Genomic DNA, 27,419 nt, shown 5'->3' on the forward strand with positions numbered 1-27,419 from the left:
AAAACTGAAAGAGAAGCAATACTCCCAAACTCATTACTGGAAGCAAGCATCACCTTGATCTCCAAAGCAGAGAAAGACCCAACCAAAAAGGAGAACTATAGGCCAATCTCACTAATGAACATAGATGCAGAAATTCTTCATAAGATACTGGCAAATAGAATGCAGAAGATCATAAAAAAGACCATATACCCTGATCAAGTGGGATTCATCCCAGGGATGCAGGGATGGTTCAACATTTGCAAATCAATCAATGTAATACACTATATAAATACAGCCAAGAACAAAAAACATATGATCATCTCAATAGATGCAGAAAAAGCATTTGACAAAATCCAACAAGCATTTATGATAAAAACCCTACCAAAAATTGGAATAGCTGGTCTCTACCTCAAACTGATAGAAGCCATCTATGAAAAACCAACAGCCAATGTCATACTAAATGGTCAGAAAATGAAATGCTTCAAACTAGAAGAAGGAACAAGACAAGGATGTCCACTATAATCATTCCTGTCCAATATAATCTTGGAAGCATTAGGCACAACAATTAGACAGGAGAAAGTAATAAAAGGAATAGAGATAGGAAATGAAGAAGTCAAATTGTCATTATTTTCAGGTGACACAATACTCTATATAGAACTCCACCCAAAACTCCACCAAAAGTCTTCTAGACTTAATAACCAAATTCAGCAGAGTAGCTGGACATGAAGTCAATGCACAAAAATCAATAGCTTAACTCTACATGAAAAAAAAATGCACTGAGTTTGAAATAGGGCAAACAGTTCCTTTCAAAACAGCATCCAAAAAATTGAAATACCTAGGAATCAATTTAACAAAAGAAATCAAAGATCTCTTTACTGAAAACTATAGCACTCTGAAAAGAGAGATTGAAAATGATTTCAGAAAATAGAAAGACTCCCTTTTTCCTGGGTAGGATGAATCAATATAGTGAACATGGCCATATTTCTGGAACTGTCATATAGATTCAATGGAATCCCATTTGAATTTCCAGCAGCATACTTCAGGTACCTTATGAAAATAATTCAAAACTTCATTTGGTAGAAGAAGAGACCTAGAATAGCAAAAGCAATTCTAGTCAACAGAGACATGGCAGGGGGTATCACAACTCCCAACTTGAAACTATACTACAAAGCTTCTGTGATCAAAACAGCATGGTATGAGTAAAGAAACAGACCTGATGACCAGTGGAATAGATTAGAAGATGCAGAAGCAACTCCAGACAAACTCAGCCATCTCATCTTCAATAAAGGAGCCAAACAACCTCACTGGAAGAAAGATAGCCTCTTTAATAAATGGTGCTGGAAACATTTGGTTTCAACTTGCCAAAGATTAAAACTAGACGTATATCTCTCACCATGCACTAAACTAAAATTGAAATGGATGAAATATGTAAATATTGAAACAGAAACACTGAACCGTCTAGAAGAGAAGTTAGGTAGAACTCTTGAAGTCATTGGTGTAGGAAACATTTTTACGAACAAAACCTCAGTTGCCCATGAACTAGCACAAACAATCAACAAGTAGGATCTCTTCTTATTCAAAAGCTTCTGCACAGCAAGAGAAACCACCAACAGTATGAAGAGACAACCCACAATGTGGGAAAAAATTTTACCTGCTGTTCCTCAAAGGTCTACTATCTCAAATCTATAAAGAACTGAAAAAGATCAGATCTCCCAAATTTAAAGACCCAATCCAAAAATTGGCATCTGAAAAGAACAGACATTTCTCAGACAACAAGTAGAAATAGCAAATAAACATATTAAAAAGTGTTCTATGTTACTGGTCATTTGAGAGATGAAAATGAAAACAACACTGAGATTACACCTCACCGGAGAAAGAATGGCTGCTACCATGAAATCAACCAATAACAAATGCTGGCATGGCAGTGGGGAAAGAGGAACCCTGCTACACTGCTGGTGGGAGTGTAGAATGGGGCAACACCTGTGAAAATCAGTATAGAGATGCCTCAAAGAACTAGGACTGGAAGTCCTATTGGCCCTGCTATTTCCCTTCTGGGTATCTTCCCCAAAGAATTAGAAGAATCATACTATAGTGATATATGTAGACCCATGTCCATAGCAGCACAATTTGTAATAGCTAAAACTTGGAAGCAGACCAAGGCCCATCAACTCGAGACTGGCTAAAAAAATGTGGGTTTTTTTTAAATAAAGTGCAGTACTACTCACCCACACAAAATGAGAAGTTAGAGACATTTATAGCTAAATGGATATACATTGAGGCCATATTCTTAAGTGAAATAAATAGGACACTCAGGTGTCAACAGTGAATAGTTTCTCTAGTGTGAGACACTAAAAGTGTAAATAAGGACTAAAAAGTATAATAGATAATGTGGGACTAGGAAGAAAAGGGGCAAAGGGGAAGGGGAAGTGAGAGGGGTAGGGGAAAAGAAAGAAAGGAATGGAATTAATATGAGAAAATGCAAAAATGGAAACAAAGTCTTTGTAAATAGGGAAGAATGGAGGGGTTGGAGGCAGAGCAGAGGAATGGGGAAAAAATAAGAACCAAGAGAGATCATGTAAAGGTGCAAATTTCCAATGATGAATGCCATTATATTTTATACCTAAAATGTACCAATAAAATTAATTTAAAAAAGAAGCCTCTTCTTTCCTGAAACTGATTTCACATACCATCTGCTATATGAAGGACACGCTGACATAATAATGTATTCCTGTAAGGCATCAGCATCTTCGTGAAGATACCTGTCCTTTTACCTGTGCATTGGAAAGCAAAATATTATTACTGACATGGTTCACTGAATTGAATGTTTCCTCCTTTAATAAAATAACACACATCTCTGTAAAGTGTAACAGCTTTTGATGACTGCCACATTTCCAAGTTATTAGATGGTAGCTCACATATTAAATGCAGGAGCTATATGGAGGATAAATATAATTATATTAAATTTATCAGAATATTCTCTTATGTTCAAACGTTTTTATGATTCAAAGATTTATTAAGTCACACATGCAAAACATACTGTTAATTGCATTAGCAAAAGATCAATGTAAAAACACTCCACAATTCTCCAACTGTCAATTAAAAACTTTGTTCTAGTGGTTGAGAGGTCTGAGATTGTGTCCTCGCCAGTGAGTTAAGTTGTATAGAACATCATTAGCACTAGCACAGTTTACAGAACCTCACAAACCCAAAGGAACATCATTAGGCAAAGCCACAACAGGAATTGTGTGTCTGTGTGGGTGACGTAAAGAGGGTCAAGTCAGTGTTAGTCACGTGACAGTGTTAGTAATCTGGCAAGACAGTGATGTTAAGAAGGTTCATATTTTTAAGAATATCTAAAATATTTAAAAAACTATAAAGTAGCAACATGTGATTTTTTTACACCTAGTTACTAGAAGACTGAGGAAAGCACTTAATTAGCTTTGAATAAAGTAACATGAAAACAGGAATGCACTTTTACTAATCTCCAAAAACCTTCTAATGCATTATCAGAAATATTTTATAGTACAAATAGGCATATTGCTCATTAAGAAGGGATTCTATTAGAAAAGCACTTACTAAGTTAGCAACCATGGGAATGACCAGTTCAAAGATGAACTAAACACCCAATTTTGGGAAGGATGGCAAGTGTAGGAAAAAGAAAAAGCTTAAGACACACTGATAATACCAACCTTTCTTCATCATCTACTGCACTTGACAGAAATTAACCTTAAAATCTTCACCTGTGACACTTTTTATTCAGTTGAGTTATTCCATGTACAATGTAGTGTAAATTAATCTCCACTTCATATTTTGTCAAAATACTGTCTTCATCCTTTGATCTCATCATGTTTCACACACTCCACCCATCACACCCATGACTAAGAACAGAATACTTCATTAGAGCAAACACAGGAATGAGAGTTCTGTTCCAAGTCTCAGCAAAAGCTAGTAAACTGATTAAAAAAAAAACCCTCACTATGATATCAAAAAGACTGATCGAAAGAGTGAGATGTTATACCCATCCCATTATGACATACAGTACAGAGTTATGGAGTGAACATGGGCTGAGAAGTTACTGATGCATTACACAGCAACATATCATTCAGGAGGCTGTTCTGCTTCACTCAATCTGAAAGCTACTTGGACAGTATCTGCGCCTCCTGATTTCAGAAGCTGCAGTCTTCTTACAAGATCTTTCAAGTTTAGTGTTTAGTATTCTTAGCACAACACCACAACTTAGTTCAGAAGGTATTTCGGCAACTTTTAATCTGAGCAAGGATAGGGGCTTTTGAAAAATAAGGCTTTAAGAAGGCTTGTCATTTTAGGGCTAAATTTTAATATGATGTGAGTTTGAACTCTTACATTTAAAACAAAACCTTAAAATTACTGATTGGTTCAAAATGGTTTTATGGAAAAATTAATCTGTAACAAAAACTTGGCATTGAGTATGAAGGCTCCACCATTTTTTTGAGCAAAGCGTACAAAGGTTCCAAGGGACAGGACCAAGAACTAGACTCAGACATTTACAACAGCAGGCATTTTCTCTTCCTCTTCTTGACAGGAGGTGGGCAGAGAACTGCTCAGATAGCTTCATCAAACACTGTCTTGAGGCCCCATTGGGTGAGAGCTGAGCACTCCAGGTATTTTACAGCACCTATCTCCTTAGCCATGGCCAAGCCTTGCGGACAGGTGATGGGAGTCAGCTTCTTCTCCTTCAGTTTCTCAGTTGTGTCTTTATCATCCCTAAGATCACGTTTTGTTCCCACTAAGATGATGGGAGTGTTGGGACAATGGTGTCGCACTTCTGGATACCACTTTGCACGGACATTTTCAAATGATGCAGGACTCACAAGAGAAAAGCAAATTAAGAACACATCTGTTTGCGGATAGGTGAGGGGACATAATCTATTATAATCTTCTTGTCCAGCTGTATCCCATAAGCCCAGATTCACTGGTTTTCCATCTACTATAACATTGGCAGAATAGTTGTCAAAGACAGTGGGGATATATTCTCCGGGAAATGCATTGGTTGTATAACTGATCAGTAGGCAAATTTTACCTACAGCTCCATCTCCCACCATCACACACTTGATGGCTTGCATCTCGGCCGCGGCCTGGCACTAGGGTGAAAGCAGCGGGCTCAGGAAGCGGCGGGCGGGTGGGGCGTAGGGTGCCTGTGTTGTGCCCAGATCACGAAGTCCCCAAAGACCACCAAGGAGCCGATTCCGATGTAAACACACGAGGGTTGTTTATTCAAGCTCCAGCAGGGGCACTCAACTGTCACCAACGCAGCGGATCAGGATTGAGAGCCCCGAATTTCAAATCAGCAGGGTTTTTATTGTGGCTACTGAAAGGTTTGGGGATGTTCTATTTAGCAGTTACATGATTGGTTGATATTAAGCAAGCATGGGGGGTTCAGGGGTGGCTACATGTAGAGTTTATGGGAAAAAGGAACAATCAGCACATTGACAGAATGTTTTATAGATAATGGGCATCTGTTTTCTGGGCAGACAGAGGATTGAGTTAGGAGCTGTGTCTCTTTTTTTTTTCTGTTGTCCCACAGCAAGGACATTTTACCATTAGTTTATGGGCACAAAGGAGACTAGGGGAATAGTTGACTTCAGTGAAGTGGAATTTATGTCAAGGCCACTTTACTGTCTTATATTTAAGATGGAGTCAAACTTTAAAATGGAGTTAGTTAGGTCTTACACCTGGACCGCTGTCCATGCCGCCTGGCTCTCCGCAGACTAGAAACCGAAGCCGGGCAGCGGCCACCACCCAAAGCTGGGGAAAACCGCAGAGAAACAGGAAATGGCCACTCCACTCACATCCAGCCTTCCCCGGCCAGTGCGCTGGCCCTGAGTCTCCACTAATGTTCAAATTTTTAAAGATCCATACAAAATATCTTGGGGAAATTGGGTTAATGAAATATGAAGTTGAGACAAATTTCTCCTGAGAACTAAACTTCTTAGGTTGAATTAAATTTTGAGAGGAATGCTTAACAGTTTATCTATGAAAGAAATAAAAATGTTCAATTAAATGGGTGGTTAATATCTTTCTATCTATAGTCTATAAAATTGAACCAGCATTTTTGAGTGTATGTGTAGAGTATTGAAGCACTAGAGGAAGAGTGAGTTTCTAGTAAACTTTTAAAAATCAAATTATTTTCGTATATCAGCCTGAAAATTTAATATAGAATAAGAGGCAGCACTTATGCTTAGGGGGTGATTATAAACCATTATTCAGTTCAAGTTAGTCATTTTATAATTATAAAATACATAAGCTATATATTCCTATGCTTACTATTATTTTTTTTGTATTAAATTCTTTTATTGGTACATTGTACGTATACAACACAATTACATTTCTCATTGGGAATTGGACCTTTACATAATGCATCTTGGTTCTTATTTTTTCCCCATTCCTGGCCCTCCCTTCATGCCCTACACCCTTCCCTATTTACAAAGACTTTATTTCCATTTCTTCCATTTCTCAGCATTTTTTCCTTTCCCTTCTTTCCTTTCCACTGCCCCTCCCACTACCCCTACCGCTTTGAACTTTTTATTCCTATTTTACATTATTGATTATTCATTCTAATCATTGGTACATTTTAGGTATACAATATAATGACATTCATCATTGGAAATTTGCAGCTTTACATAGTCGATCTTGGTTCTTATTTTTCACCCTTGCCCAGCCCGCCCTTCAACCCCTCCATTCCTCCCTATTTACAAAGATTTTGTTCCTCTTTTTCCATTTTCTCATATTAATCTCATTCCCTTCTATCCTTTCCCCTAGCCCTCCCACTTCCTTCCCCTTTGCCCCTTTTCTTCCTATTTCACATTACCTATTATACATTTAGTCCTTATTTACACTTTCAGTTTTTCACACCAGAGAAACTATTTGATATTTACACACGTGTGTCCTATTTATTTCACTTAAGAGTATTGCCTCAATGTGCATCCACTTAGCTATAAATGTCTCCAATTTCTCATTTTTTATGCCTCAATAGTACTCCATTTTATTAAAAAACTACATTTTCTTTATCCAGTCTCCAGTTGATGGGCATTTGGGCTGTTTCCAAGTTTTAGCTATTACAAACTGTGCTGCTATGAACATGGGTGCACATATATCACTGTGGTTATGATTCTTTTAATTCTTTGGGGAAGATCCCCAGCAGTGGAATAGCAGAGTCAAATGGGACTTCCAGTCCTAGTTCTTTGAGGTATCTCCATACTGATTTCCACAGTGCTTGCACCAGTCTACACTCCCACCAGCAGTGGAGCAGGGTTTCTCTTTCCCCACAGCCCCACCAGCATTTGTTATTGGTTGATTTCATGATAGCAGCCATTCTTTCTGGAGTGAAGTGGAATCTCAGCATTGTTTTCATTTGTATCTCTCGAATGACCAGTGATGTTGAACATTTTTTCATGTATTTATTTGCTATTTCTACTTCTTTGTCTGAGAAATGTCTGTTCATTTCAGATGCCCATTTTTGGATTGGGTCTTTAAATTTGGGAGGTCTGATCTTTTTAAGTTCTTTATAGATTCGAGATAGTAGACCTTTGTCTGAAGAAGACGAGGTGAAGATTTTTTCCCACATTGTGAGTTGTCTCTTCACACTGCTTGTAGTTTCTCTTGCTGTGCAGAAGCCTTTTAATAAGAAGAGATCCCACTTGTTGATTGTTTGTGCTAGTTCATGGGCAACTGAGGTTTTGTTCATAAAATCGTTTCCTACACCGATGTCTTCAAGGGTTCTACCTAACCTGTGTTCCAACTGGTTCAGAGTTACTATTTTAATATTCAGATCTTCAATCCATTTTGACTTTAGTTTAGTGCATGGTGAGAGATATGGGTCAAGTTTCAATCTTTGGCAAGTTGAAGCCCAATTTTTCCAGCACCATTTATTAAAGAGGCTATCTTTCCTCCAGTGAGGGTGTTTGGCTCCTTTGTCGAAGATGAGATGGCTGAGTGTGTCTGGCATTGTTTCTGCATCTTCTAATGTGTTCCACTGGTCCTCAAGTCTGTTTCTTTGCCAGTACCATGCTGTTTTTGTCACAGTAGCTTTGTAGTAGAGTTGCAGGTTGGGGATTGTGATACCCCCTGCCATGTCTCTGTTACCTAGAATTGCATTTGCTATTCTGGGCCTCTTCTTGTTCCAAATGAATTTTTGGATTGTTTTCTCAAGAACTATGAAGTATGCTGCTGGGATCTCAATTGGAATTGCATTAAATCTATATAGCAGTTTTGGAAGTATGGACATTTTCACTATATTAATCCTTCCTACCCAGGAGCAGGGGATGTCTGTCTGTTTCCTGATATCATCTTCAATCTCTCTTTTCAGAGTGCAATAGTTTTCAGAGAAGAGTTCTTTGATTTCTTTTGTTAGGAAGATTCCTAGGTATTTCAGTTTTTTGGATGCTATTGTGAAAGGAATTATTTGCCCTATTTCTCTCTCAGTGAGTCTGTCATTGGTGTAGAGGAAAGCTATTGATTTTTGTGTGTTGACCTTGTAACCAGCTACTTCACTGAATTTGGTTATTAAGTCTAGAAGACTTTTGGTGGAGTCCTTGGGGTCTTCTATATAGAGTATCATGTCTTCTGCAAATAATGACAATTTGACTTCTTCATTATCTATCTTTATTTCTTTTATTTCCTTCTCTTGTCTAATTGCCATGGCTAATGTTTCCAGAACTATATTGAGCAAGAGTGGTGATAGTGGACATCCTTGTCTTGTTCCTGATTTGAGTGTGAAGGATTTCAGTTTTTGACCATTTAGTATGATATTGGCTGTTGGTTTTTCGTAGATGGCTTTTATCAGTTTGAGGTAGAGACCATTTATTCCAATTTTTTGTAGGGTTTTTATGATAAATGCATGTTGGATTTTGTCAAATGCTTTTTCTGCATCTATGGAGATAATCATATGTTTTTTGTCCTTGGCTCTATTGATATAGTGTATTACATTGATTGATATGCATGTGTTGAACCATTCCTGTATCCCTGGGATGAATCCCACTTGATGAGGGTGTATGATCTTCTTGATGATCTTCTGCATTCTGTTTGCCAGTATCTTATTAAGGATTTTTGCATCTATGTTCGTTAGTGAGATTGGCCTATAGTTCTGTTTTTCAGTTGGATGTTTCTCTGTTTTGGGGATCAAGGTGATGCTTGCTTCCAGGAATGAATCTGGGAATATTGGTTCCCTTTCAATTTCACTAAAGAGTTTAAACAGTAGTGGCAGCAGTTCCTCTCTAAATGTCTTGTAGAGTTCAGCAGTGAACCAATCAGTGCCCAGGCTTTTCTTAGTTGATAAGTTTTTAATTACATTTTCAATTTCATTGGTTGATATTGAGTTGTTCCGAATTTTTAGGTCTTCTTTGTTCAGCTTTGGTAATTCATATGTATCTAGGAATCTGTCTATTTCTTCTATGTTGTCTATCTTATTGGTGTATAGGTTCTGGAAGTAGGTATTGATGATCATCTGGATTTCTGCTGGGTCTGTTGCAATTTCACCCTTTTCATTCCTAATTGCATGGATTTGGGCCTTTTCCTTCCTTTTTCTGACAAGGTTGACTGAAGGTTTGTCAATTTTGTTGATTCTTTTGAAGAACCAACTCTTGACTTCATTGATTTTTTGTATCATTCTCTTAGTCTCCATTGCATTGATTTCTCCTCTCATCTTTATAAATTCATCCCTTGTATGAGCTCTGGGGTTGTCCTGCTCTTCTTTTTCTAGATGCTTGAGGTTCAGCATCAGGTTGTTTAAATGGGCTCATTCTGTTTTCCTAATATGCATATTCACTGCTATGAATTTCCCTCATAAGACTGCTTTCATTGTGTCCCATAGATTCCGGTATGCTGCATTGTCATTGTCATTTAATTGAAAGAACTGTCTGATTTCTTCTTTAATTTCCTCTGTGACCCATTGATTATCCAGAAGTGTGTTGTTTAATTTTCACGTGTTTATGAAATTTTTTGAGTATCTTTTGCTATGGATCTCCAATTTCATCGCACTATGGTCTGGTAATATACAGGGGATAACTTCAATTCCTTTGCACTTACTTAAACGTGTTCTCCATGTGAGTATGTGGTCTATTTTGGAGAATGACCCATGTGCAGCTGAGAAGAATGTGTATTCTGATTTTGTGTGGTGGAAGACTCTGTAAACATCTGTTAAGTTCATTTGTTCAAGAGTTCAATTGAGTCCTAGTATTTCATTACTTATTTTTAGTGTAGATGATCTATCTATTTGTGACAATGGGGTGTTGAGGTCCCCCACTACAACTGTATTAGTGCATATATAACTTTTCATGTCTGTTAGTATTTGTTTTATATAGTTGGGTGCACTAGTGTTTGGTGCATAGATATTTATTATTGTCATCTCTTCCTCTTGGATTCTTCCCTTTACAAGGTTGTAGTGTCCTTCTTCGACTCTCTTGATCAGTATTGGTTTGAAATCTACTTGATCTTCCAAGAGGATAGCTACTCCGGTTTTTTTTGAGGTTCCCATCGCATGGAGTATTGTTTTCCACCCTTTAACTTTCAGTCTATGAGTTTCCTTTTGAATGAAGTGTGTTTCTTGTATGCAGCATATTGTTGGATTTTGCTTCTTGACCCATTCTGCCAGTCTATTTTTTTGATTTGTGAATTGAGACCATTAACATTGATGGTTATAACTGAAACATATTGACTTGTAATTGCCATGACTTTTTCTTTTTGTTGGGTGCTCCCCCGCTTCATTTAATTTCTTGTCATGCCGGATGGGTTCATTCTGCTTTGCTTCCTGGGGTTGTGATCCTCAGTGTCTGTTCCTAGGATATTGTGAAAAATTCTTTGTAGTGCTGGTTTGGTATTCACAAAGTTCCCAAGGTGCTCTTTGTCATGAAAGTATCTTATTTCTCCATCAATTTTGAAAGATAGTTTTGCAGGGTACATCAATCTGGGTTGGAGGCTGTTTTCTTTTAGGGCTTGGAATATGTCACTCCAAGCTCTTCTTGCCTTGATGGTTTGTGTTGAGAAGTCTGCTGTGATTCTGATGGGCTTTCCTTTGTATGTGATTTATTTCTTTTCTCTGATTGCTTGGAGAACTTTGTTCTTCTGTTGAGTTTCTGGAATCTTAACAATTATATGCCTATGTTTAGATTTTTTTTGGCTCAAGGCTATTTGGAATCCTATATGCCTCACTTCTCTGTATATCAAGCTCTTTTCCCCTACTTGGGAAGTTTTCTGCCATTATTTCTGTGAAGAGATTTTTTATGTCATCTCCACTTTCTCCTGTTTCTTCATTGAGCCCAGTCAGTCTTACATTATTCTTCTTTGCATCATCTAGCAGCTGTTGGATTGATTTCTCATGTTGCCTTATAATTTTGAAGCAATTTTTCTTTTTCTGGTCACTAATTGCAATCTTATCTTTTATATTTGAAATTCTGTCCTCACATTGGCTCATTCTGCTGTGTAGACTTTCAATGGAGTTTTTCATGTCCTGGAAATCTATTTGCATCTGTTTTATGGATTCCATTTGTTTCCTATGTCCGGATTCCATCATGTTTCTCAGCTCCTCTCTAGATTTATTAATCATGTCTTGCACTAGGAGCACAATCTCTTCTGTTATCTGAGAAATTATTTCTGATTTCATTTTTTCCAGATCCCCTTTTGTTGCCAATTCAGTGGGTCCAGGTGGTTGAGTATCAGAGTGTTCCATCTTATTTCCCTTTGAGGTTGCTGTGGGTAATCTGAAAGTCTGGTTTTGAGACTTATTTACAAGTTTTCTCATTTCGACTGGGGCAGGGGCTGTTAGCGCCTGCATGGATTACCTCCTCTGATGTGGGTGAATTGGGACAGGGACCAGGAGGAGCAGTAGGGATGGTGACCCAAAAGCCCTTTCCTGTGGGCTGGGAGCAGCAGGAGGGATGGTGGCTGGGAAGCCCCTTCCTCTGGACCAGGAGCAGTGGGATGGTGGCTCAGAAGCCCCTCCCTCTGTGCCAGGAGCAGTAGGAGGGATGGTGGCCTAGAAGCCCCTTCCTCTGGGCTAGGAGCAGCGGGACAGAAAGTGGCCCAGAAGCCCTTTCCTCCGGGCTGGGAGCAGTGGGAGGGATGGTGACTGGGAAGCCCCTTCCTCTGGACCAGGAGCAGTGGGACAATGGCTCAGAAGCCCCTATCTCTGGGCCAGGAGCAGTGAGACTCAGTACCTTAGTCTGGTGGTCTGGTGTCCTCTGCGTCTTTATAGTGTGGAACCAGGTGGCTGCCTGTCTGCAGCGGGCTGATTTGGAGTGTTCTGTGTGACTCAGGACCTTGGTAGGGTGTGCACAGACCTGCCTGTCTGCAGTGGGCTGATTCAGTATTTTCTCTGTGACTCAGGACCTTGGTAGGGCATGGGGAGACCTGCCTTTCTGCAGCGGGGTGATTCGGTGTCTTCGGCATGACTCAGGATCTTGGTAGGGCATGCACAGACCTGCCTGTCTGCAGCCGGCTGATTTGGCGTGTTCTCTGTGACTCAGCTATGTTTACTATTATTAAAAATGCAAAAACAGGATTAAAAGCAATGATGAATACATTTTGTACATATAAGTGCGCAGAAACTGCAACTTGAGGTCATTGCCTGTTTTTTCATTATAAATAAAAGTAAAAGCCCATTTTATAAAGGATAATAAACAGAACTGGTTTCTACTAAGACAGTCCTAGTCTTTATATTTTGAGGATGCTAACAATATTTCTAGAAAATAATTAAAAGGCTTAGGAAGTAAAGAGAGAAATAAAATTTATAGAATTGATAAAAGTGATACAAATGAGGAATCCCTTAATCTTTTGTAGTACACAAACTAAAAATGTTAGAAATTTGGTTATAATGTAGTGAAAATTTCATAAAGTTTTTGGCAATTCTAAAAAATTCCTGTATATAATTATTATATCTATTGAAGGTTTTAAATATGAAACTTGAAATGGGGGTTTAACTTCTGAAGGTTAACTCATTTAAAGATTTTCATTTGAATTTTTCAATTTGAAAAAATTTACCTTTTGTATTTACATTTGCACAAGGTCCCTTAGATTGAATATTAATATTGTAATTTATTTCACAGGTTAATTGAAGTTTCATTGCTTTTAAAATTCATCCACTTTAAGTATATAATTTAATGATTTACATAAGTTGTGCTTCTATTACCATGATCCAATTTTATTGCATTTTTGACACCCTTCAAAAATTTCTTTGTGCCTACCTCTAAGTCCTGGCAATCAATAATCTTTCTTTTATCTCTAGTCTTATTCTGGATATTTGATGTAATAGAAGCAAACAATATGTGATCACATTTCATTTAACATGCTTTAAGCTTGATGTGTGTTGGAGCATTTATCAGTATTCCATTCTCTTTTACAATAGAGTGATATTGTGTGGATATGCCACATTATTATGGTATATGGACTATTACTCATCCACTCATAAGTAAATGGTCATTCAGGTTCTTTCTACTTTTGGCTATTATGAATGATGCTGGTATAAATAGTCATGCACAAATCCCTGTACATAGAAAATTATGTTTATATTTCTCTTGGGTATATACTTAGAGATATTTTTAGGAATAGTTTGGGTCATGTGGTAACTCTATAGGTAGAATTTTAAGGAAATAATGAAATGCATTCCAAAGTATCAGTGCTATTTTATATTTCAAACATATTATGAGCAAAGAGGCTGAATAAGACCAGATCAAATTTAATTTCTTTTATTAATTTTATTGGTACATTTTAGGTATAAAATACAGTTACATTCATCATTGGAATCCTGTACATTTACATGATATATCTCAGTTCTTATTTTTTCCCCATTTCCCTCCCTTCACCCCCTCCACAGTTCCCTATTTACAGAGATTTTTTTTCCATTTTTTTCTTTTCTCATGTTTTTTCTTTTCCCTTCTTTCCTTTCTGCTACCCTTCCCACTTCCCCAACTCCTTTAGACCTTTTCTTGTTATTTCACATTATCAATTATGCCATTTGAACCTTATTTACACTTTTAGTTTTTCACACCAGAGAAACTATTCAGTGTTTACATGTGTGTCCTATTTATTTAATTTGAGTATTACCTTAAAGTGCATCCATTAAACTATAAATATCTCTAGTTTATCATTCTTTATGGCTGAATAGTATTCCATTTTATAGAAAAACGACATCTTCTTTATCCAGTCTCCAGTTGATGGGCAATTGGGCTGTTTCCAAGTTTTAGCAATTACAAACTGTGCCCCAATAAACATGGGTGAACATATATCACTGTGGTATGATTCTTTTAATTCTTTTGGAAAGAAATCCCGCAGAGGGATAGCTGGGTCAAATGAGATCTCTAATCCTAAATTTTGAGGTATCTCCATATTGATTTCCACAGTGGTTGCTGCACAGTGGACTGCTGCACTCCCACCAACAATGCAGAAGGGTTCCTTACTCTCCACAGCCCTGCCAACATTTGTTATTGGTTGATTTCTTGATAGGAGCCATTTTTTCTGGGGTGAAGTTGAATCTAAGTGTTGTTTTCACTTGCATCTCTCAGTTGAACAGTGATGTTGAACATTTTTTCATATATTTATTTGCTACTTTCAATTGTTTTTCTGAGAAATGTCTGTTCATTTCTGATGCCCATTTTTGAATCAGGTTTTTATATTTGGGGACCTTTTTTTTCAGTTCTTTATATATTCTTGATAGAAGAACTTTGTCTGAGGAACATCTGGAAAAAATTTTTCCCACATAGTAGGTTATCTCTTAGCTCTGTTTGTGGTTTCTCTTGCAGTGCAGAAGCTTTTTTATAAGATGAGCTACCAGTTGTTCATTCATTGTGCATGCTCCCGTGGTACTGAGAATTTGTTCATAAAATCTTTTCCCATGCCAATGTCTTTGAGAGTTCTACCTAATTTACCTTCCAGCAAGTTTAGTGTTTCTGTTTTAATATTTAGATCTCTAATCCACTTTGATTTTAGTTTAGTGCTTTGTGTAAGATAGGGGTCTAGTTTTAATCTTTGGCAGGTGAAATCCTGTTTTTTCCACACCATTTATTAAAGAGGCTATCTTTCCTCCAGTGAGGATGGTTGGCTCCTTTGTCACAGATGACCTAGCTGAGTACATATGGAAGTGTTTCAGTATCTTCTAATCTATTAAACTGATCCTCAGGCCTGTTTCTTTGAGAGTACCATGCTGTTTTCATCACAGTGGCTTTGTAGTATAGTTTCAAATTGGGGATTGTGATACTCCCTGTCATGTCTCTGTTGTCTAGAATTGTTTTTGATGTTCTAGGTCTCTTCTGGTTCCAAATGAATTTTTGGATTGTTTTCTCAATGTCTGTGAAATATACTGTTGGGATTTCAATCAGGATTGCATTGAATCTGTATAGCAGTTTTGGAAGTATGGCCATTTTTACTATGTTGGTTCTTCCTACCCAGGAGCAAGTGATATCTTTCCATTTTCTTATGTTCTCTTCAATTTCTTTTTTTCAAAGAGCTGTAGTTTTTAGTGTAGAGGTCTTTTGTCTCCTTTGTTAGATTGATTCCAAGATATTTCATTTTTTTGGATGTTATTGTGAAAGGAATTGTTTCCTTAATTTCTCTCTCAGTGAGACTGTTATTTGTGTACAAGAAGGCTATTCTTTTTGAGTGCTTACCTTGTATCCAGGTACTCTACTGAATCTGTCAATTAAGTCTAGAAGTAATTTGGCAGAATTTTTTGGTTCTTCTATGTAAAGTATCATATCATCAGCAAGTAATGACAGTTTAACTTCTTCCTTTCCTGTCTTTATTCCTTTCATTTCTTTCTCTTGTCAAACAGCTGTAGCTAATGTTTCAGAACTATATTGAACAGGAGTGGTGATAGTGCATATCTTTATTCCTTATTTTAGTGTGAAAGTTTTCAGTTTTTGACCATTTAGTATGATGTAGGCTGTTGGCTTTTCATAGATAGCATTTATTAGTTTGAGTTATAGACAATCTATTCCAATTTTCTGTAGGGTTTTTATCATGAATGGGTGTTGGATTTTGTTGAATACTTTTCCTGCATCTATTGATATGATCATATTTTTTTTGGCCTTGACTCTCTTAATAGAGTGTATTACATTTATTGATTTATGTATGATGAACCATCTTTACATTCCAAGAATAAATCCCACTTGGTCAGGGTGTATGATCTTCTTGATGACCCTCTGTATTCTGTTTGCTGTTATCTTATTGAGGATTTTTGCATTTATGTTCATTAAGGAGATTGGCCTATAGTTCTCTTTTTTGGTGGGTCTTTCCCTGGTTTTGGAATCAAAGTAACACTTGCTTCCAGGAATGAATTTGGAAGTATTTCTTCCCTTTCAATTTGATTGTAGAGTTTAAAGAGTAGTGGTAATAGATCTTCTCAAAATGTCTTGTAGAATTCAGTAGTGAAGTCATAAGGACCTGGGTTTTTCTTTGTAGGTAAAGTTTTAATTACATTTTCAATTTCACTGATTGTAATTGGGGTGTTTACATTTTTTATATCTTCATTCAACTTTGATAATTTATATGTATCTAGGAATCTGTCCATTTCTTCTGTGTTTTCCATTTTATTAGAGTACAGGTTCTCGAAATAGGTATTAATGATCCTCTGGATTTCTGCTGGGTCTGTTGTGACTTCACCTATTTCATTCCTAATTGCATGAATTTGAGCTTTTTCTTTCCTTTTATTGATAAGGTTGGCTAAGGGTTTATCATTTTTATTTATTCTTTCAAAGAACCAACTTTTTGATTAATTGATTTTGTGTATTGTTCTCTTAGTCTCCATTGCATTGATTTCTGCTCTGATCTTTATGATTTGCTCCCTTGTATGAGCTTTGGGTTTGTCTTGCTCATCTTTTTCTAGGAGCTTAAGGTTCAGCATTAGGTTGTTTATTTGTGCTCACTCTATTTTCCTAATATGAGCATTTACTGCTATGAATTTCCCTTGTAGAACTATTTTTATTGTGTCCCATAGATTCCTACATGTTGTATTGGCATTATTATATAATTGTAGAAACTGTCTAATTTCTTTAATTTCCTCTGTGACCCATTGGTTGTTCAGAAGGGTGTTAAATTTCCATGTGTTTGTGTAGTTCTTGAGATTTCTTTTTGCTATTGATCTCCACTTTAACCGCACTATGACCTAATAATATACAGGGAATAATGTCAATTCCTTTGCATTTATTTGAACATGTTCTATGAGGCAGCATGTGGTCTGTTTTGGAGAATGACCCATGTGCATCCAAGAAGAATGTATATTCTGATTTTCTGTGGTGGAACACCACATCTGTACACATCTATTAAGTCCATTTCTTCAAAAGCTTGTTTCAGTTCTATTATTTTGTTGTTCATTTTTGGTCTAGATGATATGTCTATTTGTGACAGTGGAGTGCTGAGGTCCCTCACCACAATTGTATTGGTGCTTATTTGCTTTTTCATGTCCATCAAAATTTGTTTTGTATAGTTGGGGGCATTTGTATTTGGTGCATGTATATTTATGATTGTCATATCTTCCTCTTGGATTGTTCCCTTTACAAGGATGTACTGGCCTTTTTTGTCTCTCTCAATTACTTTTGGTTTGAAATCTACTATGTCTGCAAATAAGATAGCTGCACTGCTTTTCTCCAGCCTCCTGTTGCATGGAGAACTGTTTTACACCTTTTACTTTAAGTCTATGTATTTCTTTGTGAATTAAGTGGGTTTCTTGTATAAAGCATATTGTTGGATTTTGCTTCTTAATCCATTCTGTTAGTCCATTACTTTCTCAAAAATTTTATTTTATTGGTACATTTTAGGTATACAATATAATGAAATTCATCATTGGAAATTTGCAACTTTACACAGTCTCTCATTTCTTAATTTTCTCCCTTCTCTTGCCCTCAATTAAACCCCTCCATTCCTCCCTATTTACAAAGACTCTGTTTCCATTTTTTCATTTTCTGATAATAATCTCATTCCCATCTTTCCTTTGCCCTACCCGTCCCACTTCCCCTTCCCCTTTGTCCCTTTTCTTCCTATTTCACATTACCTATTATACCTTTTAATCCTTATTTACACTTTCAGTTTCTCACACTACAGAAACTATTCTGTATTTACACATCTGTGTCCTATTTATTTCACTTAAGAATTTGGCCTCAATGTGCAACTATTTACCTATAAATGTCTCTAATTTCTCATTTTTTATAGCTGAGTAGTACTCCATTTTATTAAAAAAAAAAAAACCCACACATTTTCTTTACCCAGTCTCCAGTTGATGGGCCTTGGGCTGTTTCCAAGCTTTAGCAATTACAAATTGTGCTACTATGGACATGGGTCTACATATATCACTATGGTATGATTTTTTTAATTCTTTGGGAAAGATACCCAGAAGGGGAATGGCTGGATCAAATGGGACTTCCAGTCCTATTCTTTGAGGTAACTTCACACTGATTTCCACAGGGTTTGCACCAGTCTACACTCCCACCAGCAGTGGAGCAGGGTTCCTCTTTCCCCACTGCCATGACAGCATTTGTTAATGGTTGACTTCATGATAGCAGCCATTCTTTCTGGGGTGAGGTGGAATTTCAGTGTTGTTTTTATTTGCACCTCTTAAGTGACCAGTGATGATGAACGTTTTCTCATATGTTTATTTGCTATTTCTACTTGTTGTCTGAGAAATGTCTGTTCATTTCAGATGCCCATTTTCTGATTGGGTCTTTAAATTTGTGAGGTCTGATTTTTTAAAATTCTTTATCGATTTGAGATAGTAGACATTTCTCTAAGGAACAGCAGGTGAGGATTTTTTCCCACATTGTGGGTTGTCACATCACACTGTTGGTTTCTCTTGTTGTGCAAATGATTTTTAATAAGAAAATATCCCACTTGTTGTTTGTGCTAGTTCACAGGCAACTAAGGTTTTATTCATGAAAAAGCTTTTCCTACAACAATGTCTTCAAAGTTCTACCTAACCTCTCTTCCAGCCGGTTTAGTGTTTCTGTTTTAATATTTAGATATTTAATCCATTTTGATTTTAGTTTAGTGCTTGGTGAGAGATATAGGTCTAGTTTTAATCTGTGCAAGTTCAAACCCAATTTTTCTAGCACCATTTATTAAAGAAGCTATCTTTTCTCCAGTGAGGGTGTTTGTCTCCTTTGTCAAAGATGAGGTGGCTGAGTTTGTCTGGAGTTGTATCTGCATCTTCTAATCTGTTCCACTGGTCCTCAGGTCTGTTTCTCTGCCAGTACCATGCTGTTTTTGTCACAGATTTGTAGTACAGTTTCAAGTTGGGGGTTGTGATACCCCCTGCCATGTCCCTGTTACCTAGAATTCCATTTGCTATTCTGGGTCTCTTTTTGTTCCAAATGAATTTTTGGATTGTTTTGTCAAGGTCCATGAGGTATACTGCTGGGATTTCAGTTGGGATTGCATTGAATCTATATAGCAGTTTTGGAAGTATGGCCATTTTCACTATATTAATCCTTCCTACCCAGGAGCAGGGGATGTCTGTCCATTTTTGTATATCATCTTCAATCTGTCTTTTCAGAGTGCTACAGTTTTCAGAGAAGAGGTCTTTGATTTCTTTGTTAGGTTGATTCCTAAGTATTTCAGTTTTTTGGATGCTATTGTGAAAGGAATTCTTTGCCCTATTTCTGTCTCAGTAAGTCTGTTGTTCATATAGAGGAAAGCTATTGATTTTTGTGTGTTGACCTTGTATCCAGCTACTTGACTGAATTTGGTTATTAAGTCTAGAAGACTTTTGGTGGAGTTTTTGGGGTCCTCTATATAGAGTATCATGTCATCTGCAAATAATGACAATTTAAATTCTTCATTTTCTATCTTTATTCCTTTTATTTCTTTCTCTTGTCTGATTGCCATGGTTAATGCTTCCAAAACTATATTGAACGGGAATGATTATAGTGGACATCCTTGTCTTGTTCCTTATTTTAGTGTGAAGCATTTCATTTTCTGACCATTTAGTGTGATATTGGCTGTTGGTTTTTCACAGATGGCTTTTATCAGATTGATGTAGATACCAGCTGTTCCAATTTTTTGTAGGGTTTTTATCATAAATGCATGTTGGATTTTGTCAAATGCTTTTTCTGCACCTATTGAGATGATCATATGGTTTTTTTCTTGGCTATATTGATATAGTGTATTACATTGATTGATTTGTGAATGTTGAATCATCCCTGCATCCCTGGGATGAATGCCACTTGATCAGGGTGTATGATCTTTTTTATGATCTTCTGCATTCTATTTGCCAGTATCTTATGAAGGATTTCTGCATCTATGTTCATTAGTGAGATTGGCCTGTACCTCTCTTGTTTGGTTGGGTCTTTGTATGCTTTGGAGATCAAGGGAATGTTTGCTTCCAGGAATGAATTTGGGAGTATTGCTTCCCTTTCAATTTCACGGAAGAGTTTAAACAGTAGTGGCAGTAGTTCCTCCCTAAATGTGCTGTAGAATTCAGCAGTGAAACTGTCAGGACCTACGCTTTTCTTAGTTGGTAAGTTTTTAATTACATTTTTAGTTACATTGATTGATATTGGGTTGTTTAAAATTTTTAGGTCTTCTTCGTTCAACTTTGGTAATTCGTATGTATCAAGGTTTCTGTCCATTTCTTCTGTTTTTTCCATCATATTGGCATATAAATTTTTGAAGTAGGTATTGATGATCTTCTGGATTTCTGCTAGGTCCATTGTAATTTCACCCTTTTCATTCTTAATTGCATGGATTTGGGCCTTTTCTTTCTGTTTTCTGATAATGTTTGCTAAGGGCTTGTCAAATTTGTTTATCCTTTCGAAGAACCAAGTCTTGGCTTCACTGATTTTTTTGTATCGTTTTCTTTTCTTTTTTTTTTAATTTCTTTTGTATCGTTTTCTTAGTCTCCATTGAATTGATTTCTTCTCTGATCTTCATGATTTCCTCCCTTGCATGAGGTTTGAGTTTGTCATGTTCTTTTCTTTCTAGAAGCTTGAAATTCAACATCAGGTTGTTTAATTGAGCTCTATCTGTTTTCCTAATATGAGTATTCACTGTTATGCATTTCTCTCTTAAGGCTTCTTTCATTGTGTCCCATAGATTTTGATATGTTTTATTGTCATTGTCATTTAATTAAAGGAACTGTGTGATTCTTGTTTAATTTCCTCTGAGACCCACTGGTTATTCAGAAATGTGTTGTTCAATTTCCATGTGTTTAATGAAATTTTTCCAGTTTCTTTTGCTATGGATCTCCAATTTCATCACATTATCATCTGATAATATACAGGGGATAATGTCAATTCCATTGCACTTACTTAAGCATGTTTTATGAGCAAGTATGTGGTCTATTTCAGAGAACAACACATGTGCAGCAGAAAAGCATATGTATTCTGAATTTGTGGGTTGGAACACTCTGTAAACATCTGCTAAGTTCCTTTTTTCAAGATTTTGATTGAGTTCTACTATTGCATTACTTATTTTTTGTCTAGTTGATCCATCTATTTGTGACAGTGGGCTATTGAGTTCCCCCACTACTACTGTATTATTGCATATATGACTTTTCATGTCCATTAGTATTTGTTTTATATATTTGGGTGCACTAGCATTTGGTGCATATTTACTTATGATTGTCATCTCTTCCTCTTGGATTGTTCCCTTTACAAGGATGTAGTGTCCTTCTTTGTCTCTCTTAATCAGTTTTGGTTTGAAATTCACTTGATCTGCAAAGAGGATAGCTACTTCTTCTTATTTTTGGGTTCCTGTCACACGAAGTATTTTTTCCACCCTTTAACTTTTAGTCTATGAGATTCTTTTTGAATTGTTTCTAATATGCAGCATATTGTTGGATCTTGCTTATTGATCTATTCTGCCAGTCCATTTCTTTAGATTGGTGGATTGGGACCATTAACATTGTTCGTTATAACTGATACCTATTGACTATTCATTGTCATGATTTTTCTTTTTGTTATATTCTCCCCCTTTGCAGTTAATATCTTGTCACACCTGATGAATTCATTCTGCTGTGCTTCCTGGGGTTGTAGTCACTGTTGTTTTTTCCTAGGATATTGTCTAAAATTTTTTGGCATGCTGGTTTTGTATTCTTGAAGTTCCTAAGTTGCTCTTTGTCATGAAAGTATCTTATTTCTCCTTCAGTTTTGAAAGATAGTTTTGCAGGTACATCAATCTGGGTTGGAGGTTGTTTTCCTTTTGGTCTTGGAATTCATCACTCAAAACTCTTCTTGCCTTGAGGGTTAGTGTTGAGAAATCTGCTGTGATTCTGATGGGCTTTTTTGTATGTGATTGTTTCTTTTCTCTAATTGTTTGTAGAACTTTATTCTTCTGTTGGTGTCTGGAATTTTCACAATTATATGCCCATGTGTAGACTTTTTTGTTTTTCAATCAAGGCTAGTTGGAGTTCTATAAGCCTCACTTATCTGTATGTCAAGCTCTTTTCCCCTGCTTGGTAAGTTTTCCACCATTACTTCTGTGAACAGTTTTTTTATGTCACCTGCACTCTCTCCTGTTTCTACTTTGAATCCAATCAGTCTTATGTTATTCTTCTTTGCATCGTCTAGCAGCTGGTGGATTGATTTCTCATGATCACTTGCAATTTTTTAAAAAATTATATATATTTACTGGTACATTTTAGGTACAAAATACATTTACATTTATCATTGGGTGTTTATACCAGAACATGATGCATATTAGTTTTTATTTTTTTCTCCCATTACCTGTATGCCCTTCACCCCATCCACCCTTCTCTATCTACACAGAGTTTGAATCCATTTTTTTCTTATAATGTTTTTCTTTCCCTTCTTCCCTTTGCCCTTCCCCTTGCACCATCCCCAAACCCTTGGAAATTTTGTTATTTCAAATTATCAATTATTGATTTTAATCATTTTCATTCTTATTTACATTTTCAATTTCTCACAGTAGAGAAACTATTTGGTATTTACACATGTGTGTCCTATTTATGTCACTTAAGAGTATGGCCTCAATATGCATCCATTTAGCTATAAATGTCTCTAGTTTCTCATTCTTTATGGCTGAGTAGTACTGCATTTTATAAAAAAAGCACATCTTCTTTATCCAGGTTCTAGTCAGTGGGCACTTCACTGTTCCCAAGCTTTAGCTATTACAAATTATGCTGCTATAAACATAGGTGCACATATATCACTGTGGTATGATTCTTTTAATTCTTTGGGGGAAGAGTCCCAGTAGGGGAATAGTTGAGTCAAACGGGACCTGTAGTCCTAGTTCTTTGAGGTATTGTCATACTGATTCCCACAGTGGTTGCACCAGTCTACATTCCCAACAACAATGGAGATGGGTTCCTTTCTCTCCACACCCCTGACAGCATTTGTTATTGGTTGATTTCTTGATAGCAGCCATTTTTGTGGGGTGAGGTGGATTCTCAGTGTTGTTTTCATCTGCATCTCTCAAATGACAAGTGATGTTGAACATTTTTTCATATATTTACTTGCTGTTTTTACTTCTTTGTCTGAGAAATGTCTGTTCATTTTGGATGCCCATTTTAGAATTGGGTCTTTGGATTTGGGAGGCCTGATTTTTTTTCAGTTCTTTATATATTCTTGATAGTAGACCTTTTTCTGAGTTACAGCTGCTAAATATTTCTTCTCACATTGTAGGTTGTCTCTTAGCTCTGTTTTTAGTTTCTCTTGCAGTGCAGAAGCTTTTAAATATGATGAGTTCCCAGTTATTGATTCTTTGTGATAGCTTTTGTGCTACTGAAGATTTGTTCATAAATTCTTTTCCTATGCCAATGTCATCAAGAGATCTACCTAACTTATCTTCCAGCACATTTGGTGTTTTTGACTTAATATTTAGATCTTTAATCCACTTCTATCTTAGTTTAGTGTGTGGTGATAGGTATGGGTCTAGTTTTAATTTGTGACAAGTTGAAATTCAGTTTTTCCAACACCATTTATTAACGAGGCTATCTTTCCTCCAATGAGGGTGGCTGGCTACTTTGTCAAAGATGTGGTGACTGAGTATGTCTGGAGTTGTTTCTGCATCTTCTAATCTATTCCACTGATCTTCAGGTCTGTTTCTTTGCCAGCACCATGCTCTTTTTATCACAGTAGCTTTGTAGTATAGTTTCAAGTTGGGGATTGTGATGCCCCCAGCCATGTCTCTGTTGCCCAGAATTGCTTTTGCTATTCTAGGTTTCTTCTGTTTCCAAATGAATTTTTGGATTGTTTTCTCTAGTTCTGTGAAGTATATTGTTGGAATTTCAATTGACATTGCATTGAATCTATATAGTAGTTTTGGAAGTATGGCCATTTTCACTATATTGGTTCTTCCTACCCAGGAACAAGGGATATCTTTACATTTTCTTATATCTTCCTCAATCTCTTTTTTCAGAGCCCTGTGGTTTTCAGTGTAGAGGTCTTTTGCCTCCTTTGTTAGGTTGATTCCTAGATATTTCATTTTTTTAGATGCTATTGTAACAGGAATTATTTCCCAAATTTCTCTCTCAATGGGTCTGCTATTTGCATATAAAAAGGCTATTGTTTTTTGAGTGTTAACTTTGTATCCAGCTACTCTACTGAATCTGTAAATTAGGTCTAGAAGACTTTTGACTGAGTTTTTTGGATCTTCTATGTAAAGTATCATATCATCAGCAAATAATAACAGTTTCACTTCTTCCTTTCCTATCTTTATTCCTTTTATTTCTTTCTCTTGCCTAATTGCTATGGCTAATGTTTCCAGAACTATGTTGAACAGGATTGGTGATAGTGGGCATCCTTGTCTTGTTCCTGATTTTAGTGTGAAAGTTTGAAGTTTTTGATCATTTAGTATGATGTTGGCTGTTGGTTTTTCATAGATAGTCTTAATCAGGTTGAGATAAAGACCTCCTATTCCAATTTTCTGTAGCATTTTTATCATGAATGGGTGTTGGATTTTGTCAAATGCTTTTTCTGCATCTATTGACATGATCATGCAGTTTTTCTCCTTGACTCTGTTCATATAGTGTATTACATTTATTGATTTACGAATGTTGAACCATCCTTGCATCCTTGGGGTAAATCCGACTTGGTCAGGGTGTATGATCTTCTTGATGACACTCTGTATTCTGTTTGCCAGTATCTTGTTGAGGATTTTGGCATCTATGTTCATTAGGTAGATTGGTCTGTAATTCTCTTTTTGGGTTGGGTCTTTCCCTGGTTTTGGAATCAAAGTAACACTTGATTCCAGGAATGAATTTGGAAGCCTTTCAATTTCCTTGATGAGTTTAAATAGTAATGGTGATAGTTCTTCTTTAAATGTCTTGTAAAATTCAGCAGTGAATCCATCAGAACCTCGGCTTTTTTTTGTTGGTAAGTTTTTTATTACATTTTCAATTTCACTTATTGTAATTGGGGTGTTTAGAATTTCTATATCTTCTTCATTTAATTTTGGCAATTCATATGTATCTTGGAATCTGTCCATTTCTTCTATGTTTTCCATTTTATTAGAGTACAGGTTCTCAAAGTAGGTATTAATGATTCTCTGGATTTCGGCTGGATTTCTTATGGCTTCACCTTTTTCATTCTTAATTGCATGTATTTGAGCCTTTTCTTTCCTTTTTTTTTGATAAGGTTGGCTAAAGGTTTATCAATTTTATTTATCCTTTCAAAAAACCAACTGTTTGATTCATTGAGTTTTTGTATCATTCTCTTAGTCTCCATTGCATTGATTTCTGCTAGGATCTTTATCATTTCCTTTCTTGTACAAGTTTTGGGTTTGTTATGCTCTGCTTTTTCTAGGAGCTTGGGGTTCTGCATTAAGTTATTTAACTGAGATCTCTCTGTTGTCCTAATACGGGCATTCACTGCTATGAATTTCCCACATAGAACTGCTTTCATTGTGTCCCACAGATTCCTGTATGTTGTACTGGCATTTTGGCATTTTCATTTACTTGTCGAAACTGTCTAATTTCTTCTTTAATTTCCTCTGTGACCCATTGGTTTTTCAGGAGGGTGTTGTTCAATTTCCATGTGTTTGTGGGAGTTTTGCAGTTTCTTATGTTATTGATCTACAATTGTATTCCACTATGGTCTGATAATATACGGAGGATAACTTCTATTCTTTTACATTTACTTAGATATGTCTTATGAGCTAACATGTGATCTATTTTGGAGAATGACCCATGTGCAACTGAAAAGAATGTGTATTCTGATTTTGTGGGGTGGAACACTCTGTAAACATCTATTAAGTGCATTTGTTCAATAGCTTTGTTTATTTCTAGAATTTCATTGTTATTTTTTTCCTAGTTGATCTGTCTATTTGTGACAGAGGGGTGTTGAGGTCCCCCACTACAATTGTATCGGTGCTTATTTGGTTTTTCATGTCCATTAATATTTGTTTTGGATAGTTGGGGGCATTTGTATTTGGTGCATATATATTTAGGATTGTCATCTCTTCCTTTTGGATTGTTCCTTTCACAAGGATGTAGTGACCATCTTTGTCTCTCAATTAGTTTTGGTTTGAAATCTACTTTGTCTTCAAATACGATTGCTATGCCTGCTTTTTTCTGGGTTCCTGTTGCATGGAGAACTGTTTTCCATCCTTTTACTTTCAGTCTATGAATTTCCTTTTGAGTTAGTTGTGTTTCTTGTATACAGCATATTGCTGGGTTTTGCTTCTTATTCCATTCTGTCAGTCTATTTCTTTTGATTGGAGAATTGAGGCCATTAACATTGATAGTTATAATTGAGAGGTATTGACTCATCCTTGTCATGATGTTTTACTGTTGTTGGCTCTTTTCTCATTTTCCCCCCTTTCGCTTTAATGTCTTACCTTGCATGGTGCCTTCTCTCTGCTGGGCCTCATGGAGTTGTGACCTTCATTGCCTTTTTCTAGGATATTGCTTAAAATTATTTGGAGTGCTGGTTTGGTGTTCATGAAATTTCTCAGGTGTTCTTTGTCATGGAAGTATCTAATTTCCCCATCGATTTTGAAAGATAATTTTGCAGGATACAACACTCTAGGTTGGAAGTTATTTTCTTTTAAGGCTTGAAATACTTCACTCCAGGCTCTGCTTGATTTGAGGGTTTGTGTTGAGAAATATGCCATGATTCTGATGGGCTTTCCTTTGTAGGTGATTTGTTTCTTTTCTCTAACTGCCTGTAGAATTTTGTTCTTCTGTTTGGTTTCTGGGATCTTGACTATTATATAACTAGGTGTAGATTTTTTTTTGGTCATGGCTGGATGGAGTTCTATATGCCTCACTTATCTGTATGTCCAACTCTTTACCTCTGTCTGGGAAGTTATTTACTATTATTTCTGTGAAGTTTTTTATGTCTGTTGTACATTCTCCTGTTTTTTCATGGACTCCTATGAGTCTTATGTTATTCTTCTTTGCATCACCTAGCAGCTCTTGGATTGATTTCTCATGGTCCCTTACTATCTTTAAGAAATCTCTGTTTTCATGGTCCTTAACTGCAACCCTGTCTTCTATGTCTGTTATTCTGTCTTCAGATTCTCTTAGT

The 27,419-nt window shown here is 36.5% G+C and overlaps 1 long non-coding RNA gene and 1 pseudogene across 1 annotated transcript in view; one reads left to right on the plus strand and one right to left on the minus strand.

Annotated features, from left to right (window-relative positions):
- LOC147822503 (uncharacterized) overlaps positions 1-27,419 on the plus strand; it is a 532,973-nt gene that overhangs the window by 421,928 nt on the left and 83,626 nt on the right. The window lies entirely within an intron of this gene.
- LOC101715473 (ras-related C3 botulinum toxin substrate 1 pseudogene) lies at positions 4,558-5,085 on the minus strand (annotated as a pseudogene).

This window comes from Heterocephalus glaber, unplaced genomic scaffold (assembly GCF_053883595.1).
Source record: "Heterocephalus glaber isolate CG9 unplaced genomic scaffold, H.glaber_assembly_v1.0 deba00001613, whole genome shotgun sequence".
In the NCBI taxonomy this organism is placed as follows: Eukaryota; Metazoa; Chordata; class Mammalia; order Rodentia; family Bathyergidae; genus Heterocephalus; species Heterocephalus glaber.